Source organism: Pogona vitticeps, chromosome 1, assembly GCF_051106095.1.
Source record: "Pogona vitticeps strain Pit_001003342236 chromosome 1, PviZW2.1, whole genome shotgun sequence".
Classification (NCBI taxonomy): domain Eukaryota; kingdom Metazoa; phylum Chordata; class Lepidosauria; order Squamata; family Agamidae; genus Pogona; species Pogona vitticeps.
In genome coordinates, this window is record NC_135783.1 from 180,227,174 (window position 1) to 180,247,400 (window position 20,227).

General features: G+C 40.1%; 1 protein-coding gene and 1 long non-coding RNA gene across 3 annotated transcripts in view; one reads left to right on the top strand and one right to left on the bottom strand.

Annotated features, from left to right (window-relative positions):
• Positions 1-20,227, bottom strand: part of PARD3B (par-3 family cell polarity regulator beta) — a 621,722-nt gene that overhangs the window by 65,076 nt on the left and 536,419 nt on the right. The gene's annotated exons all lie outside the window — the stretch shown is intronic.
• Positions 4,733-7,387, top strand: LOC144584141 (uncharacterized). Its single transcript, XR_013538217.1, has 2 exons — positions 4,733-4,843; positions 7,345-7,387. It is a non-coding gene; the product is annotated as an uncharacterized LOC144584141 (long non-coding RNA).

Below are 20,227 nucleotides of genomic sequence, written 5' to 3' on the forward strand. Positions count from 1 at the left end.
ATCTTCAAGGTGGAAATCACGCACATGATAGATATGAGCACAGAGGAGTTTAGAACCTTGTTTAGCTGAGAAAAGGCTTCCTCCCATCTCCTTTAAGGAATCAAGCTGCTGCAGTCCGTTGCCAGGTCTCACCTCCTCAATGCCGTTCCAGTACATTGGAGCAGGGAAGGGGGAACCACACTTATGGGCTGCCCCCACAACCAGTATAGCTGAATTTGCTGAATTTCTTAAGAGTTCTCCCCATCCTTTTCCTAGTTTCGACAGCCACCGTTTCTATCTCCAAACCAGGAAAGGAGGAAACGAGTAGGACAACCTTATTATGGAATTATCCACTCTTTTCCTTTTTTGGTTATACATCTTAATAGACTCCTAGAGTTTTACATTTAAGCATGACTCAATCCCTCTGTATTGCATCATTACAGACTTTGTGGAAGGTCAATTTCAGTCTTCTCTAAGTCGGGAAAGAAGAAATGTGGTTACTAGCTTGAAATGTACTTAGGACTTCAATAAAGTCCGTGGACTTAGGTGTGTCCCTCTCCTTTCTATTGATCCATCTTAACTGGGGAGTAATCACTTTTATTTGTGCTGAGGGTGGTGAGTTGTGCCAGTCTCTCCCCCTTCCTCTCCCTCTCTCAAAACAATAACATACTGCCATTTGGTCTTTCTGGATGCAAAATGACACCTTCAGATGAGGGGAGGAAATGTAGTTACTCATGGTTGTAGGAAACACTTTCTAAAAGCCTTAAAGCCAGAAAAAAATCGCACAGCAGATAGGATTGTAAATACTGTAAAAGAGTTATTTCAGGAAAAAGGGCTCAGCTCCGATGGGAGAGAGCTCACATTCTTTTAATACTGTGTGTGCTTATGTGTCTATGGTGTATGTGTGCATCTGGGTGCGTCTTTAGCTTTGTAAACAGATAATTTTTTTACAAAAAACCCCACCCTAAACAGCTGTGCTAAAGTATTGGATTTTAACTACAACTAAACAGATTTAGGTTAAAGTATTCCAGGTTAACTGATTTGTGAATCAGGCTGAAAAACACCAGGAGATGGATGACAATGTAGGATAAATTAAGGAGACATGATTGGGTTGGTGGTGGTTTAAGTGTTTCTGCCATGTCTTACTGTACAATATAAATGCCTACATTGAGCATTTCGTAGGCATGTAACTGGCCAAACTGAAGGTCACAGTTCTTGGATGAGGTATGGGTTCCCCACGGTATGCACGTATAGCTAGTTGCTCAGGGAGGCAACCACCTTCTCCTGCCTCTTTGCAACATATTTTATGGGATTCTTTGTCCAAGCTCTGACTCTCTAGAAATTTTTGGACTACAGATTCCCTAATTCCCCTCCAATCAGAAATATAGGTAAAATAACATCATCCTTATTCTAAGCCTACATGGTCTGCCTCAAGGCACACCATTTGTATTCATTCATTCATTCATTCATTCATTCATTCATTCATTCATTCATTCATTCATTCATTCATTCATTCATTCATTCATTCATTCATTCATTCATTCATTCATTTAATCTTTTTTCCCTTTTGACAAACTTGTAGATTGTCCCTCTGACAATATACAAGAAGAATCTACAAAAGGGACATGGGAACAACAAGCCTGGAGGGAGCTTTAGGCTTGAGGCATTTACTTTATTGTATACAAGGTATACTAATCGAAGCCATGTTCAAAAAACTTCTGAATCATAAGATGCTCCTGAGCATAGGTCCAAAGCAGAGATTCGCTTCTAGTATCAGAATTAGAGCTCATGCTCAAATCCTTTCACATATAAATATATTCTTAGCCCCTCCCCAGGTCCTTGATTTCAAGACTCTATTTTAGGAGGACAAAAAGTAAAGCAAAACATGCTGTTTATATACTGGCCCACAGTACTTAAAGCACTCTTTGGGCAGTTTACAATTTACATTATGCAGGCTACACATTGCCTTCCCCACCGCAGCAAGCTGGGTACTCAATTTACCAACCTCAGAAGGATGGAAAGTTGAGTCAACCTCGAACTGGGATGAAACTCACGTCATGAGCAGAGTCTTTACTGCAGTACTGCAGTTTAACCGCTGCACCACAAGGCTCCAAAAAGCACGTACCGTGTTTCCCCGAAAATAAGACAGGGTCTTATATATTTTGCTCCAAAAAACACAGTAGGGCTTATTTTCAGGGGATCCTTTATTTTTTCCCATGTACAACACTCTACATTTATTCAAATACAGTCATGTTCTCTTCTGGTTGCTGCACAATGCTGCACAATAGTGGAGGACGGGGTTTCACTTAAATAGGGCATATTTTGGGGGTAGGGCTTATATTACGAACATCCTGAAAAAGCATTCTAGGGCTTATTTTCAGGTTAGGTCTTATTTTCGGGGAAACAGGGTAGCAGGTATATTTTACTCTTTTCCACTTGTCCCTGGATCAGTTTTAGTTACAACAGGGCAACTTACAAGATGACATGCTGAAATTTTAATTATTTTGTTGTGGCTGTCATTAAACCACTGGAAGTTGGAAGAGCTTGCTGATCTGTTGCAAAGTAATCAATGATTAATCCCTTCCCACCTTTGGTATAAACCACACAACCAAAGATGATTTTGTCTCACCTGGGATAATTTTTAACATCAAGATGCTTGGAATCTTTGAGTGTATCCCCACAGTTCTGCTTTAGGTCACATAAATGTTTCTTGCACTACTTTCTGAAAAGCCATAAAGACTAACCAAGATGGGAGCCTATTACAGGTAAAATGTATGGGATTGGCATCCTGAACCGATATGAAAACTGCTTGCCCTTCCTGCTGGGCCAGTTTCATTTCTGCGTAGTTAATATTGCTACTGTTGTTAAGAATTTCAGTTCAAATACCTGGCCATTTCCATCAGCAGCGAGTTTTATTCTTTGCAATTTTTTAAAAAAAAGGTCATTTCCAGACCAAAAAATATGAAGTGATGTCTTAACACATAGCACAAAACACATAACAAAGACAATAATAATTATAGTATCAATAACAGTAGCAACAGCAGTAACCCACAATGGAGTAAATGCAGGGAAACCAATACGATATGGGGAGCGGTGTGTGTGAATGGATAATCAGTCTTTCCGTCAGTTTGAATCTGTGAGTGCTAGAATGAAAGAGGGAAAAAAACTGTAAGATGTGAGTGTGTGCATTATATAACCCAGTATGAGAGAAATGGAGAGCAATAAAGAGAGAAGGTGGTACAGGTGTAAATAGAAGCTATGGCCCTGTCAAATATGATAACTGCATAGTGCTTCAGCCAAGACCTCATAATAAGAGCAGGTGATCCTTTAGCTGCACAAAATCTTCACTCCTTGACATTTCTTTCTTTCTATGAAATTAGCTCAAGGGGGACAAAAGCATACCGTACAATCGTATGAGAAAAGCTTAGGTGTTGCATATCACCTGAGAAAATACTGTGGCATACCATCTGTACTAAGAGCTAGTTAAAGACCATGGCTGAAGTCTTGTTGCTAAGCATAGTAAGTTGCCCTACAGCCATCCCACTGAATCAGTAGAGATTGGGTGAGCCAATCTCTCCACATGTCTCATTGACTCAAATGGGCCTGCACTAGTTGCAAGTTATTTTCCTGTAGTAAGTCACAGAGTAGGCCATTTGAATCAATGGAACTTATGGAGGAGGTGACTCACCAAATTCCCCAGATTCAAGAAGCCTACTCTAGTTATAACTTACCATGCTAAGCAACAGGATTCCAGCCACTACATTATTGATAATGCAGTCCTATTTGCAGAAACTAACTCATATTCGTATTATTCCTATCATATAATGTGAAATAACTTTGCTCCTTTTGCAGTGTACCTTTGTTTTCAATTTGTTTATAATTAAGGATGTATGAGACCCAACTGTTTAGGTGTGTTTTGTAACACTGGCCAGCAACCAGTGGCACTCTGATGTCTATTATAACTAAAATATGTATTATATTTACTTTTGAATAACAAGAATAACTTCCCTAGCTGGGGGGAGTGGGAAGGGTATGAGAGCTGTAGCCCTACCAGTAACATTTCCAAGACCTGCAAAATTAAGGTTGCTTATGACCCTTTGAAATAATCCATGCACACTTCAGTTTTTCTAAACAGAGTAGTTTATGATGGCGTATGGATTTATGGGAGGATTGTCCTTTCAAATCTCTGATTGGTACCAACAGCTGTTTTTTTTTAATGTATCACAAACTTTGTTTTCAATTGCTACCAAAAATACCACATTTTAGTCATCCCAGGGTTGGACTTACTATCAGAGAAAGAAAAATTTCAAAATCCAGGAGGCATTATGCCAAAATGATGGTGCCAATTACTTCAAGCCACTAATAATCCTGTACCATCAAGTCAGTTCTGACTCAGGGTGACTTTTTCAGGGTTTTCTAAGTGCAGAGTAATCAGAAATGGTTTACCCTTCCCTTCTTCCGGGGGCATCCTGAGACTGAGCAGCTTGGCCAAGGTGGCACAGGCTGGCCTTTCTCCCTGGAGGCATAGTGGAGAATCCAACTCCTAACCAGGAACTTCAATCCACCAGGTAATACTTAAAATTTGGTTTCAAATGACTTTTATTTTAACATATTGTACCATCTAAATTTGAATGCCCAGTTTTGCTGATATAGCCCCTGTTGTTTTCCTCGGTGACCTGAAGCCAAGTCAAGGAGTCTCTGAGTTTTGAGAACAACCCAGGCAATTGTCTGACTCTCAGCCAGCCCTCTGGTCAAGGAGGATGGGGCCAAACTATGAAGTGTGCATCTTGGCGAGCTGAAAACTGAAACCTTTAACATCTCTTGCCTTCACTGAGCCTCTGTTCTGTATCTTGCAACGGCTGAGGTTAGATTTTTTTAAACTGCTTGTACCTCTCCATCCCCTAATGTCTATACTGTCTCCTTTGACAAAGAGTTATAAAGAACTCAGAAGCTGTGCCATTTTTATAACCTTCTTGTGGTCCTAATATATTACCCAACTCAGATTTCTGTTTTTCGTTATGGACTATGTGGCTATTTTATTTTTCCTCTGAAAATCACAAGAGTGGTTGGAGCGGAGTAACATCGATTCAGCTCCCAGAGCGACAGCACCAGCCATCTGCTTAGTAGATGTCTGTGCAATACAATCTAGCCAAGCTAGTAAGTTGCCATCCCAGGAGTCAAATATGAGTTTGGTACACTTTGTGTGTGCACAGGACACATGAAGTGGGAGGCACTGCTCTTTATCCAACAGGAAATTAGTCTTCTTTGTCCTTGCTAAGATGGAAATGATGTTGCTGCAGCATTTACCCTAAGATCACAGCCTCATATCTTCATATTATGCCAGAAGGAATTTATAGTAGAACGGTGAAAAAGCACTATCAACTGCTTGCAAGTATTTTTGGAACTACCAAAACATGGCTGTTCTTTCTATATATGTACCTCAAGGGCATATAGCAACGTGCAGCTTTTCTGTCTCCAGCATAAACAAACAAACAAACAAACAAACAAACAAACAAACAAACAAACAAATAAGTGAGCTTGCAAAACTCTTTTATTTCTTTTCCCGTGTATTCTCCCCTCTAGATAGTATCCTGCTTGTGTTGTGTGAGGGCAGCTTTAAAGAACTTAAGACAATTTTCTGAACAAAGAAATTTATCTCATTCTGTTTCAAGCACTACTGATGTCCAGTAACATACAGCTTCCCATACCTTTTCAGAGACTTCTGTTTAGCAAACATATCTGGAATAGGGTTATGTGCCAACAAATCACTTTTGAGTTATGGCCATACTAACAGGCTTTGTGAGACATGTGAGAAACTCAAGGAATGGCTAACCATATACCCAGGGAGTTTCCATGACCAAGCCAGGATTTGAATCCAGGTCTCAGTTCAACACTTTGTCCACAACATTATCTTAGCTGTAGTGAAGGGAACAGAAAAACGTTAGCTTGGGGGAAAGTAGATGTACTGGCAGCCCTTAGCTATCTAAAAGAACAATGTATATTTACTATGTTTTAGTGTGTCAGGCAAAATCAAAATTAAAAAAAAAAAGACAAAAATTTGGTACCTTTAAAAAGACCTGCACTACAAAATTTTGCACTGACATGATGAAGAACATTATCTGTGGATAGGAAATCTATTCAAGACTGCCAGGTGTTACAAAACAAGGGAGGTGGAGGTGGGGATGCCACATTCACAGGGAAGCTGCTTAAATGCCATCAGCTTCAGTGGGCTTAAGCAACTTAACAATGCACAGGCTATCATCATTATAGTTTGCTACCCTTAATGATAGCCATCATTTAGTAGCTCAATGGACCCTACAGATTTTGTACTCATCTCAAAAATTACCAGCTGCTCTTTTATGCCAAAGAGGTGCCTTCCCAACAGTGAAAGGTGACATTAGCAACCCTTTGCTATTACTGTTTCTCTTACTTCCAGTATCTGCTTTACCTTTGCCAGACACAATAAGGATGCCCTTTCAAGCAAAGTTTTGCTGGTTTTTGCTGCCCATCCTCATTGTGTTGTGGGTTTTGGCCTTAGAAGCCTTCCTGACCTCCCTCCTTCAGTACTCTCTTCACTCTGCTCCCCCCCACAACCCCTCCACACTTTTGATCAAATGCGTAAAAGAAAAGGCATGAAAAGAACCGTGCAATTTTGTGGAATTTGCTCTTTGACATTTCCTCTCTGAGTTTTTATTTCCCACTTGGGACACATCAGGGCACAGAAGGCAAGTAGGCAAAAAGCTACCTTGCTCTATCCTCCCAAAGTTACGGTACGTTATCTATCTGTCTGTCTGTCTTTCTGTCTAGTATATACAACAAAGTAACAGAGATTACTGCACAAACCTGATTTAAAATTTTCTTTCTTTCTTTCTTTCTCTCTCACGATGGAAGGGGACAGATTGGGTTGTTGCCTTTTTTGTTTCTTAGAATTTAATGGCACATTATTTACTAAATCCTTCACAATTTGCCCATTTTGTCTTTTTATTTAATCAAAAAAGCTGCAAATTAAACTTTCAAACATTCTTATCTTCATAAAAAAAAGAAAAGAAAAGAAGGGAAACAGGGCTGGTGTTTTCTTTACATAGAGGAGGGGTATATTTTTGCTTTTCTGTTTCTGGTGATCAAAGCTGAAACAGTGATTTTGCATTATTATAACACTCATCATTTCTGCCTCTAATTTGGATGGTTTTTAATAAAGCTCCATTGATTCCACTGAATGAAATCCCTCTTGGCAAATGCAGAACACACACGCTGATTACTAAATACGCAGCAATTATCATATTCAGCAGCATACTTTAATATCTTATTTATAGACGTATCTGTCTATAATTTGCTTTAATTAAGTTGCATTGATTTTAATGACAGGAGCCATCTCTTGAAGATGGAGCGAAGGTTATGTGATCCCATGAATACCATTGTGTCTTCAATGACGTGTTTTCCATACTTCTCCACTGCGCAGAGTGTTTTTCCTTTTTCAAGTGGGCAAAAGAGCTGGATCAACTATTGCCAAAGAAGAAATATGAATGCCTTTGAGCTATATAAAGCTAGGTCTGTGTACTTTATCAATAGGCAATAAAGTAATGATTTAATTGATTTATAGAGTAGGTGAAAAGAGTCAGCTTTTTTTCTTTCCTGATCATTTTGCTGCCTCTGGACAAGATGACATCCCTCCCAGTGAGACAGCCCTGACAGTTTAGGGGCTTGGGACAGGCTATGTGGGATATAAAGCTCTGCTCTCCAACACAGAAGAGTACCTGATGAGCTTGGGGGGGAACCATCTCCTTGAATAAATGATATGTGCAGATATGACTGGACATCTGTAGGTACCGAATATTTAACTACTTCCCCTCTAGGGCTTGATCTCCTTTTCAGCCTTAGATGAATCGTCGCCGTTTAGTCGTGTCCAGAGCACGCCAGGCCCTCCTGTCTTCCAGTGCCTCCCGGAGTTCGGTCAAATTCATGTTGGTAGCTTTGCAGACACTGTCCAACCATCTCATCCTCTGCCGTCCCCTTCGCCTCTTGCCTTCACACTTTCCCAACATCAGGGTCTTTTCCAGGGAGTCTTCTCTTCTCACGAGATGGCCAAACTATTAGAGCCTCAGCTTCAGGATCTGTCCTTGCAGTGAGCACTCAAGCTTGATTTCCTTCAAAATGAATAGGTTTGTTCTCCTTGCAGTCCAGGTGACTCTCAAGAGCCTCCTCACAAAACACCTCAAGGACATGTGACCAAGGTCATTTCAGAGTACTGACTGGTCAATTTGAATTCTGAACTCTCCTTTGGTTTTGTTGTGTTCTTTCCCAGAAATACTAGTGGGTGCATAGCTGCTGTGCTTCTTCATTATGACAAAAGTAAGCAAGGGATTAAACATTTTATCCATTTTGTGTGACTAAACTGTTTGCATTTCTGAGCCGTTTCTTCCCTTGATATTTTCACTAGCTGCTTTTGGAGTATAAACACATGAACGAGAGGTGCTTTCAGACACATGGCACCATTCTGTCACTGTCAAAGAGGCAGGACAACAGCACAACGAAGGCCTTGTTTGGACGTCTCTTACTCCTAACTAGACATGGAAACTCACAGGGTGGGGAATAATAAACAACTCCCTATATATCTCATGTAGTTTTGAAAATCTGATTAGTATTTCCACAAGTTGGATGAGACTCAGCACATGGCAATAACAATTTTGGGGGTATTTGGGTTCCAATCTGTGTTCTTTTTAAGGAGAAAGGTGGGATAAAATTTTTTCAAACAAACAAATAAACAAACAAACAAACAAACAGGGAATGGAATGGGAAATGATTATACATGGTTTTTATTTTGAGCAAAGAGTGGTAATCTATGTGTAATAATTTGTAAGCTTACCATGCATGTATAACTCATACAGAGATTTTGGGCATATGCAAGCATTTGTAAATGTAGTTCATCTATTAAAAAGTACACCCTTAATCAGCTAAAAATTATTCAGTCATCTGGCAGCAGTAGGCACAACAGAAATGTTGCTGGTTAGCAATGGCCAGAATTCTTGGCTAAAGGGCAATAACATAACATTTCAGATGTAGGTTGCTGCTAGTTAATCCTTCTTATATTCCTTCTTGTGCACCAGTTCATGTGTCTGGCATGCAACAATGGGTACAAGTGGTGACTTGTCAATTAGTATCAATTCATTTCTGCAATTTACACAACTGTATTTAAAGCAGTGTAACTTACATTAAAGATTCTGGCCAACATCAAGGAAGGAAGGCTCCCCAAAGCCAGTATTTTAGTTACTTCAAAGAGATAAAAGGCTTAATCACAAAAGTGCTCCTCACATCTATCATAATTTAAAATATGCCAATGGAAAGTTATTGTTCATGATGCCCAGTTTTGTGCAATCTGATCCTAAACCTATTAACTAAGGGCACATATTCTCAAGTAACTGTGCAAAGAGTTAGAGCATTACAGAACAATAGAAAGTCAAAGATAAGTGGTGCTGGAATGGACAGAAACCTGATGCGTTAGCACAAAGGTCCCATGGCAGCATGATGGTCCTTGTGCTGGCTGATTTCAGATCTCCTGGTCCAACTGGATCTGCTCTCATAACTGCTGTGCTGGATGTGACAATCAACAGAAAACTCTTGCTCCCCACTCCAAGGAGGTAGACAAGGGGAAAAGAGTGGGAGGAGTTGAGATAAAGTCAGATTCAAACTCCTGTCAGTGCATATTCATAGCCACTAACCTGCCAGACACAGTAAAGGTAAAGGTTCCCCTTGACATTTTCAGTCCAGTCGTGTCCAACTCCAGGGGGCGGTGCTCATCCCATTTTTCAAGCTGTAGAGCCAGCGCTTGTCCGAAGGCAGTTTTCCATTGTCTCGTGACTAGTGTGACTAGGGAACGCTGTTTTACCTTCCCACCCTGATGGTACCTATTTATCTACTCGCATTTTTACATGGTTTCGAACTGCTAGGTTGGCGAGGAGCTGGGACAAAGTGACGGGAGCTCACTCCGTCGCGTGGATTCGATCTTACGACTGCTGGTCTTCTAACCCTGCAGCACAGGCTTCTGTGGTTTAGCCCGCAGTATTCATCAGTAATTTCCAACATTTCTAGGCTTCGGGGAGTATGGATCTAGTGTAGCTGCAGCAGGTTTAGTATCCGCTCAGTCAACCACTCATTTGCCTTGGGTAATTAGAAATCTCATCCCTTACATTTCATGAACCACGACTGCAGCTCATAGTTTCAAAGTGCCTATTACAGTAGAATCCTATTAGAGTAGAAACTATTTTTATTTTATCTGTTTGTTTGCTTAGTATCATGATTATGTGCATGCCACGTATAAAGCAAAATGTTTTAGAATGTGCTGAACCCACTCCAGAAATGAAACAAAGAACCTGAAACTGGACGAAATGCAACCCCTTCAAATAATAAAAAAGAGTACTGTGAAATCTAGTGGATTAAGAGATTTACTGTGGCACTCAGATTTCCTTTCCCATCAAATGTATGATGTGTTATTCTCTCTTGATACATATATGTATACTATATTCGCACTGGTGAACAGAGAACTCCCTCCTGTAAACAGAGTATAAGAAACCCATTAATGTAAGAGGGAGTCATAGATTCAGTGACCTTTTAAGAACCAATTGTTTTTCACATTGCTGTGCAGCTGACAAATCTAGTCACCAAGAGCATACACTGCAATTTCTAAGCTGGTCTTTAAGGACAGCAAAATTTTGTGAGGGTTTTGCTGCAGCAAATGCAGTTGTCTTCCTAAGAGCCCATACACTCATTCACTCTGTTTAAATGATGGATCTGATGTCAATAACGGAAGAATATTAAGCCTGAGGTGTTCCTGATCACTCAAAAAACAGATTGGAAAAAACAGGTCAATGTGCGCTGGACAGGGTTACATTCCCATGGAAACTCAGGTTCACAGCTTACGTGTTCTCCTAGATTCAGCACTGAGCATTAATACTCTGCTATGACCAGGAACTAATTCAGTTGAAATGCGGGTTTATTGGAACATGCTTGGATCAAGAAGGTGACCAAGGAAGAAGTACTAAAGAAAAATAAATAAAAAACAAGTAGTCATCAAGCACAGAAAGCTACAATACTTTAGTAAATACTGAGTGAGGATGAAATGCATATTTGTACATTTTCTTTCTCATCCTTGATGAAAAGATGCCTCAACACATTCAAATGTGCTCCCAAAAGTGGACAATTGCTGAGATTTTCTGTTCCTACCCGAGAGCTAAAATACCAGAGCTACTACTATTACCACTGCCGCCACCGCCACTACCTTTTCTGGCCAGCAACAGCATCTGCAAAAAACTCTCTGGTTTCACATGAAAACACTTTGTACATAAACCCCTGAGCAAAATGCAAGGAAGAAAAAGGGCACTTTTGATAAAAAAATGTGCAAGAAAATAAAAAAAATGTGAGATGTGAACAAATACTCTTGTAATCTCACCCAGTGAGAAACATTGTTTAATTTTTGTTTTTGTTTGTTGTTGTTGTTGTTGCCTGCAATAATTAAATAAGCCAAGATTCACATTTCCAATAATAGAAAAAACTATAAATTGTTACAGTTCAAGGTAAAATAAATCAGGAAAAAGTTATAGGAAGTCCTCACCTATGCTTGACTAACAGATTGGTTTGGATGCAACAGAAGAACATTGTTTAGAGTTGCTGCATCCAAAATAAATCAGGTCAGGATGATATCCAACCTTTGGTGGTGGTGGTGGTGGTGGTAGTAGTAGTAGTAGTAGTAGTAGTAGTAGTAGTAGTAGTAGTAGTAGTAGTAGTAGTAGTAGTAGTAGTAGTGTAGGAGCAGCAGCAGGAGGAGGAGACTGGTAATCTGTAGAAATTCAGATGTACCCACTTGGAGCAAGCAAGAAAAGTTCAGTACTGAAGGAAATAGCATGTCTCTATCTCCAGCATGACAAAACTGGCTCACAGACTCAACACTTAAAAGAAGCCAGGGCAGGTGATAACTTGATTAGACCACTAAAGAGTTAAACACAGACACACACACACACCAGCTGAGTACCAGGCTCAAGTACTTTTTAGTCAGCAAGTATGCACCTTAAGGCAAACACCCCTCCTACCCCAGTTCTTGCCCTGATGCCAAATCTGTAAATGGAAAAAGCAATAGCAATGTAGAATGTTGTGTTAGCACTGTACGGTCATTGCAACAGCTTGGTATGTGCCATATCAGTTCCCTGCAGATGCACAAGGCTTTAGGAAATAGTTAGTGAGAAGGGGTGCTACATGTGAACCAAACAAGTGTGGAAGAGTGTACTGACAATACTGTACAGATTTCTGCATCTTCAAAACCTCTCCTCTGATTTTAAAAATAGAGCATTCAACCAACTATGAGATGAGCAAGGAACCATGTAGGCAATGCCATAGGTCATTTCAGAAGGTGGGATGCAATCAGGATTGCTATTAGCTGGGTTGCCTGCTAGGTGTGCATGTACATGACACACAAATCCTGTCTATTCCCAAAGTCTATAGAAGTATCTTAAAATAACCAGCTGTCATGATGTCAGTGCTTTCATGGGTCCCAAAGCTTTTTAAAGAAGCAATAGGTCTGAATTCTTTTCTAAATAATTGCATTTTGGAATATATCAACATAACTCCACTTTAAGAATGCAAGGGTATGATCCCTGGGTATGCTAGCAGAAGCTCTAAGCCCTTTTACTGAAGAGGAAGCTGAGGCAGGAGGTGAGCTGTGTTTGGGAAGACATTTTATTTGGTGAGCTAATTTTTTCTAGGCTGACCTTTGTTCTCCCTGACTGCATGGTTTGAGAGGACGGGGGTTTAGCTTTAAATGAACGTGAGCAGAAGCGCGCCTAATGGTGTGTGAAACTCTCTGATTCAATTTTTTACTCTAATCTGGTAAATAGTGAAGCCAAATAGCACTGCATACACCTGGGGGGTAGGAAAGTTTTAGGGGTCGGATCATACTTCTGCACTATTAGGGAGCAGGCCGGGTAGGTGGGGCTCATCAGCCTTGGAAGGCAGCCCATCTAGGAGAAGAAAAACTCCATTTTCAAACTTCCACTGCCTTGTGGCTATATCCACTGATGGAAAAGGCTTCAGGAGTTAACCTCGAGGTAAAATCCGGAGCCAGAGTCCAAGAGGCAGTTCGTGTTGTTCTGGCAACTCCTGCGATGTCACTGAAACCAGTTGTATTGGCTCTTGCCTTTCCATTGGACTATTTCAGCGACGTGGAGGGGGGGAATTTGCTGTCTGGGTAACAGCCTATCCTCCATATTATTCTGCCCAGGCTTTGTGCTCTGGAGAGGACATTCCAGCTTCACATACAGCATCAAAACAACACGGGAAGTAGCAGTTAGCTGTTCCAAGTCCTCCATACAGAGCACGTTACCATAGTCTCTCGAGACTGAAGGATGACAAAACCTAAAGCTCACTGGTAGGACCCCAGCACACCCACCCACCCTAAGATAGTTTTACTGGTGCATTTTCAGTTTCTGGCCATCATTTTTCACTCACTGATTACTGCTGTAAGTGTTGATTAATGGTTCTGCTCCTGTCACTAGAATGCAGTTCCCATGAGTCAAGAAAATGTTTTTGAATAAAAGAATGAGATTGAGTAATAGCACCATCCTGTTCTTCATAAACCCAACAACAGACAAACAGATTAAAGTTACTAAGGACCTTGCCATCTCAGATTAGCTGACAAGTAAATTTCCTTTTAATCTCCCCATCTCTCACATTTTGAGGAAGGCGAAAAGCAATAGAAATGGTACTTGGATAACGTCAGTGGTAATACATTGAAATTCCAGTTCCTCTCTTTGTACCACCATGAAGCTTGTAAGACAACAGTATCCGAAGGTTATTATCTCAATATTTTAGCATTTATCAATAGTGGCTAGACTTGGGCAGAGAACAGTTTTCAACAAAGAAAACAAAATGGCGAAGGAAGCTTCTGTCAATGGAAGAGAGAGGCTGGGAAGAGGCCCCCCTAGAATGGTACCTGTAGAGTGGTACCTAAACAAGTGGAGTAACTCAGAATAAGTCAGAAATGAAGCAAACAACAACACCTATATACAGTTCATGTAGAAAGCTATAGTATTGCAAAGGCAACCAAATGACACTTTAAAGGGCTAGATCCCCCAAAGACCATCTATTTGGTTCTCACAGTCTAAAACTCAGAAAGCCTCTGAGTTGAAATGTATAGTGTTTGCCTCTGAGATCCTTGCCTCTCTCTCTGGGTGGCTTTCCTTCCCATTAATCCAATAATTTGTTTTTGTTAATTTGACCCCTTAATTGTTTTAAATGCACACCAGATTGCGAACTCCTTATATTTGCAACCCAACCCTGAGATAAACTAGAAAAGCAAACAGTAGACACCTTCAGCTTAATGCCTGCTGAAAGTTCTCCTGTTTCAAGAAAGCAGAAAGGATTATTATACTAGGCCTTCCCACCCACTTTTCTTTTGGATCACATTTGGATTATTTCAGCTTCTTCACAGAACGTGGAACTCCGACAAAACAATGGACCTCTTTTTAGGCATCAAAAAACAGAGGCTGCCCCATGGAATGGTTAATTATCCGTTTATTTCTTTGTACTGGGCAGGCAATATTATGCGCTTCATACCGCCATCACAGATCTACGCCTTCAGTTCATATACCTAATCTTAAAACGTCTTGACATGGCCTGTGACTGGAAATGAATTTTTCTTTTTTCACAGTCTTATACTGTCCTCTCCTCCCTCTTCGGCAACTAGTTTAATCACAGCAGTTAATCCAGATAACTATTGCTTTCCAGTTGCAAGCTGCTCCTCTTTCAAGTTAGCTGCTTGTCTTGTTAACATTTAGAGCTGTTATCTCTACTTCCAAACTTTTGTGAGGCATTTCCTTCCATGACATTAACTTTTAACCTTAAAAAAAAACCAGTTGAGTTCTCAACACTCAGTACTGCCTCTCAAGGGCTACTATTTCAGTTCAAGCTGTGCAAAAATTCTTTAGAAAATGTCAGTAGTGAACACCAGGGGGAACACATGTGTGGATATGTGGATGGAGACACCAAGGTATTTCTTTTTATTGTTTGGCAGTGGCCAGATGAAAACTTTATGCTGTTTTTAATAGTACGTATGGTTCAGCTATATGTGACAATATCCTGCAGTGAGAATGTGTGCATGCGCCTATGTGCATGCATGCTCATGTGACAGCAGGGCAGGGGGGAACTACATATTCAGTGATGGAAATAGACTGAGAAAATATTTTTACAAGCAAGTAGGAACACACGAGAGACACAGCCTTTCAGTATCTACAGAGTAATTGTGCTTTGCTTGAGGGTTCTGTGAGGAAAAGGAGTAGCACTGAAGCAATACATCCTTCATTATTACATACTAAGCATTTATTTACTGTACAGCAAAGACAGAGGGGGAAGAAAAACTATTCTTAAGTAGCAAAGGCAAAACATCCATGTTGAATAGAAAAGCTTATATTCTTAGTGTTAAATTTTAACAGGTGTGGTTTTCCTCTAATCTAATAACAAACCAGAACAGTATTCGTGGAATATTAATAGCCACAGCAGTAAATCCACTTTAATTCTTTTAAAAATAGAGAGGACAGAGAAAGCAAGAAATGCTTTTCCTTCTCTTGTTTCTCTCTCACTCACTTTAACTAATTAGAGTTTCTTTAAAAAAAAAAAAACCTCCAAGCCTCATCTTCAGTGTGTTAACAAAACACACCACCAAAACCCCAGCAATTCTGCATTAACATTTATCAAAGCCATCAACAGAAGTGAAATTTTGAGAATAGCTGTATTCCATATGTCACACCATCCGGCTTTTTAAATTTCTCTTTTTAATCTCATTGGTTTCCAAAAGACAGATATTGTTTCCTTAAGCCTGCAGCCAACAATTGGGTGGCAATCTCCCCTTCCTTGCTGATACCAATTTAGCAGCTGCTATAGTATTTCTGTGATCTGGTACTGTTTCTCCACCACAAACTTTTTGGGACCAGATGGATGCCAGATGGACAATACTGGCCGGTGCCTTCTTCTGAGCCCCAGTTCTAAAAACCACCAAATACAGGGTCAAGTCTTGTCAGCTAGCCATCTCAAATAGCACTTCAAAGACAGACAATGTGGAAAGGGGAAAGAGGAGTGCAACATCTGTTCTTCACTCCTAATGACCCTAAAAAACAATATAAGAGGAAGGCATCGTCTCATCTAACCAGTTGTGTAAAAAGTAGAAGCTTCCATCTCTAATACTCCGCCTAACAATTTGACTGAAATGTCTACTCTACTCTTCAGCCACCAGTGTCATTTCTGAATGTGAAGTTTAGTCAATATATATATATGTATCCCTTGTGATAACACCACAAGTACAGAGGTTTCGAAACTGAGTATGACAGCTTTCAAACTTGATCTGTGGATCTCTCTCTCTCTCTCTCTCTCTCTCTCTCTCTCTCTCTCTCTCACACACACACACACACACACACACACACACACACACACACACACACACGCGCGCGCCAAAATGGAGCAACAAGAAAACAAAAAATATTAACTGTTTTTGGAAAAGCTGTTGGGAGACCACGAGATTGACCACTCAGCAAGGATCAGGCAGGGGCAGCCGGAGGAAAGGTATGGAAGAGGCCAGCCATAGGTATTACTATTTCATTAATTCTTTCAGGAAGCTGACCTATCTTTCAAACTAGAGTCAGAGCTAACTTCAAAACCTAGGAATGGCCATTTAATCATCCAAAAGAAAGCCTGAGGGAGCTAATTCAAATGTGACTCTACAAAGAGACACCCCCCCTCTGCCCCGACCAATCCGTTTCTTTATGTAGCAGGAAAAAAAAGTTTAAGAATGTCAAGTTAAATTGTCCTTAAGTTTAGAAGGGTGTCTGCATGAAATACGGCTGACATTAAAGCATGCTCTCCACTCTGCAATTTGCTTCATGGAGAAGTTATGATAAACAGGTTATGTGGTTCCCTAAGGTTACCATGGAAACCTTTTCTTTTCAGGCCATTATTTCCAAAGGTACAATTTGCATTAAAATGACAGAACTTGATTTTTTTGTTGGGTAAGATTCAAGAGGGGTCATGCTACTGCATATTATAGCTATTATTTCAAAACTTGTGAATGTAACATTCAAGTGAAAGATCTATTAATCCGCGTAAACATCTTAGTGACCGAATACAGTTTAATTGTAGGCTTGTCAGGTAATTCCCTGACAAATTATCAAGGAAAATTAAACTTCTAATGTAAGAATAAATATTAAAGCTAATTCACAAGTTCTGTCTAAAACTGCCTTTTTCTTCTACTCCTTTATACAAATGCTTCATACCAAGATTGGGTTTTTTATTTTGGATGATGACATGACAGTTGTGAAAGGTGTGACTTCATCTCTCCCCCCCCAATTTTTTTTTTACATTTCTGAATTAATGAACTAGGAGTGAAGTCCTTTTTAAAATAGTAAATGAAAGCAATGTGCAGACATTGTCACCAAAAATAAATCTGTGAACTCTGTTCTTTGTGTTGTTCTAAGTGACTTGGAGCCGTGCAAGTCACACGTCTCCCTACATTTTGTTCCTATTCATGTTATATGCATGTATAATGATGTTTATTATGTACATGATATTTACAGCAAAAGTGCACAACCATCTTGAGCCTGCAGGCTCCATCTGGTATTGGCAGAGGATGGAGGCCGGGAAGTTTCACGTACATGGGGGCATGCTTACACACACAAAATTTTATTAAACATATTTTAAACAATTTAATTATCAGATGCATTATGTTCTTTAAATACATAACCACTGCTTCTCTTGATGCAGGTAAGAGCACAGCAGCTCTGCAAGTTTAGCCTGTTAACTTAGTGGAGAAAATGGCAGAGAAAACTTATCTTCCAATGAAATAAAGATGGCAGATCCCATGCAGCAGTGTTGTGTACATACAGAGTGAATGAGCATGTCAAAGTACAGAAAGTATATGAGCAGTAAATAATAATACATCCATGGATAAGAGTATGAAGGATGTGTTTATATCTCACAGTCACTTACTAAGCTTATCTGAGTTATGGATGGTTCTTTGTCAATATACTGCATGCAAATCTCACCAAAGGTTCTACATGCGGAATTTGATCTTCCCCTCTTCAAGCAAAATCATGTCTTACAAGATGTATCTGCCTCTATGAACTTTGTAAGCTTGCACTGCCATTGTGGGTCTCCCATTATCATCATTTACCTGCTTAAAGGCTGCTAACATTTTAAGGTAAGTGGGCTTGCAGGTTTTGAGATTACACAACTAATAATTCTTTACCAGCCATGTCCTACTGGCAAGAACACAGAAATGGTTTAGTTTGGCCTAATATTAGACCATTTGGCACAAAAATGTTTCAGTATTGCATGACTGTGAAATTATTTTGCTTGAGAAGGGCAAAATACAGTGAAAATGCAGAGTGCTATGCAAAGCTCATTCAAATAAGAATAATTTATAAGCTGATTCATTGGAAGGCTGGCAGATATTGGAATGGTTGCCAAAATATTTGAATCAAGATTTTTTTTTAAAAAATAAAATGCAATATTCAGCCGAAATTCATTTTTTTCCAGAGACTGGCAAGAACTCTAAGAATATGCATTTAAGATAGTGGGGAGAGTCCAGAAGGGGGCACTTTATCTATGTTTCTAGAACTATTAAACAACCAAAAAAGGGCATAGAGTAGATGATGAGCTGGTGATGTACCATGTAATGTTCTCCCACCTTCACTGTGCCAGTCAGCCAAAATAAAACAAAACAAAATTAGATAAAAGACAAGATAAAATGCTATACTTACTTAAAGTAATAAACAAGTACTCAACTAAATATTGTGAAGCCCCATGGATCAATGGTTTACTAATTTTTTTGTGTATGTTTACAGAGGAAAGGGTATGCAAGTAATCAACAGATGCAATGAAAAGATAATGACACACACAACGGGCAAAATCCTGTTGCCATAATTATGCCATCGTACACCAGATCAGGTGCTGGAATTAATTAATTTTAACTAACTGAAAGCTTCTTATCCTGCCATTCAGGTTCTGAGGCTTGCTAGGGCTCCCTTTTGCCAGGGGGAAGCCTTTAGGAGCCTCAGGATGGGAGGCGGGAGGTATTAATACAGTAATGAACAAAATTTGCTGCCAGATCCTTGCTGCTGGAATTGGGACCACTAGCATGGATTTTGGACTACTTGTAAAGGCTCCCTGAGGCTTTTCCAGGGCCGAAAGGAGCCCTAGCAAGCCCCAGAGCCTGAAACAGGGAGGGGGAATAGAAAGTTTTGAATTATTTCTGGCACTACATCTGGTTTATGATGGTGTAACTACGTCAACAGGATTTTCCTAACTATATGTCAAGCATAAAAGCAACAATACGTTGTCAAATTGTCCCCTACTTTTGACAACCCCTACATGTTTTTCAGGGTGTTCCTAGGGCACCCACAAGAAAGGGAGGGGGGGGACTGGAAAACAACTGGCCAGCATTTTTTTTTTTTTTTGCCTCAGTTCCCGGTTGTACGTCTAAGGAAAAGGCATGTATGTGCATTGCAGCAACAGTTGTGCTGGGTCTGACTAACCCAGAGCCAAAGGCTGAAAGAGGCTGAAAAAAAGGACTCAGCACTTCGTGGAAAGCCACACACTCTGCATGCAGGAGGCCATTTGTTGCCCAAGAGCTCCCAAAAGCCTGGAGAAACATTGCCGCAAAGACCTTTGTTTGGCCTCGATGGCCCAAAGGCATAGTACAGTTTCCTATGTCCCTCTGCCTGTCTGTCCAACCATCCATCCATACCACCCCTGTCTTTCTATTTACCCATTCAAAGCCGGCCCTGTTTCATTTTTGTTATTATTATTTTGGACCAAAGGCAGCAATAACTGACAGATGCAAAGAGAGAGTATGAAGATGAGGCTAGCTTCTTTTATGTCTGACCTTCTGCGGAGTTCTCCATAAGGGAATCTAACACAAGAACACAAATACACGGGTCAATCCCGAGATCCACCCTAATCCATACAGCTCTGCTTCTTGATTATACCGTTTAGGTCAAGCCATTTAACCATGCTAACTTGCTAAAATGATATATCAATCAGAACTGTGGAGCCCATGCTGTGTATGGTTTACACATCCTTGAAAGAATGCCTAAGCTCAACATCACAAAGTATCCTTTCAATTAGGCCCTATTGTTTTAGTCATGACTCTCTCTTTCTCTTTTACTCTCTGGAAAAATGCTTAAGTGTATAGAGCTTTGCTGTGTGTGTGTTTTTTTTT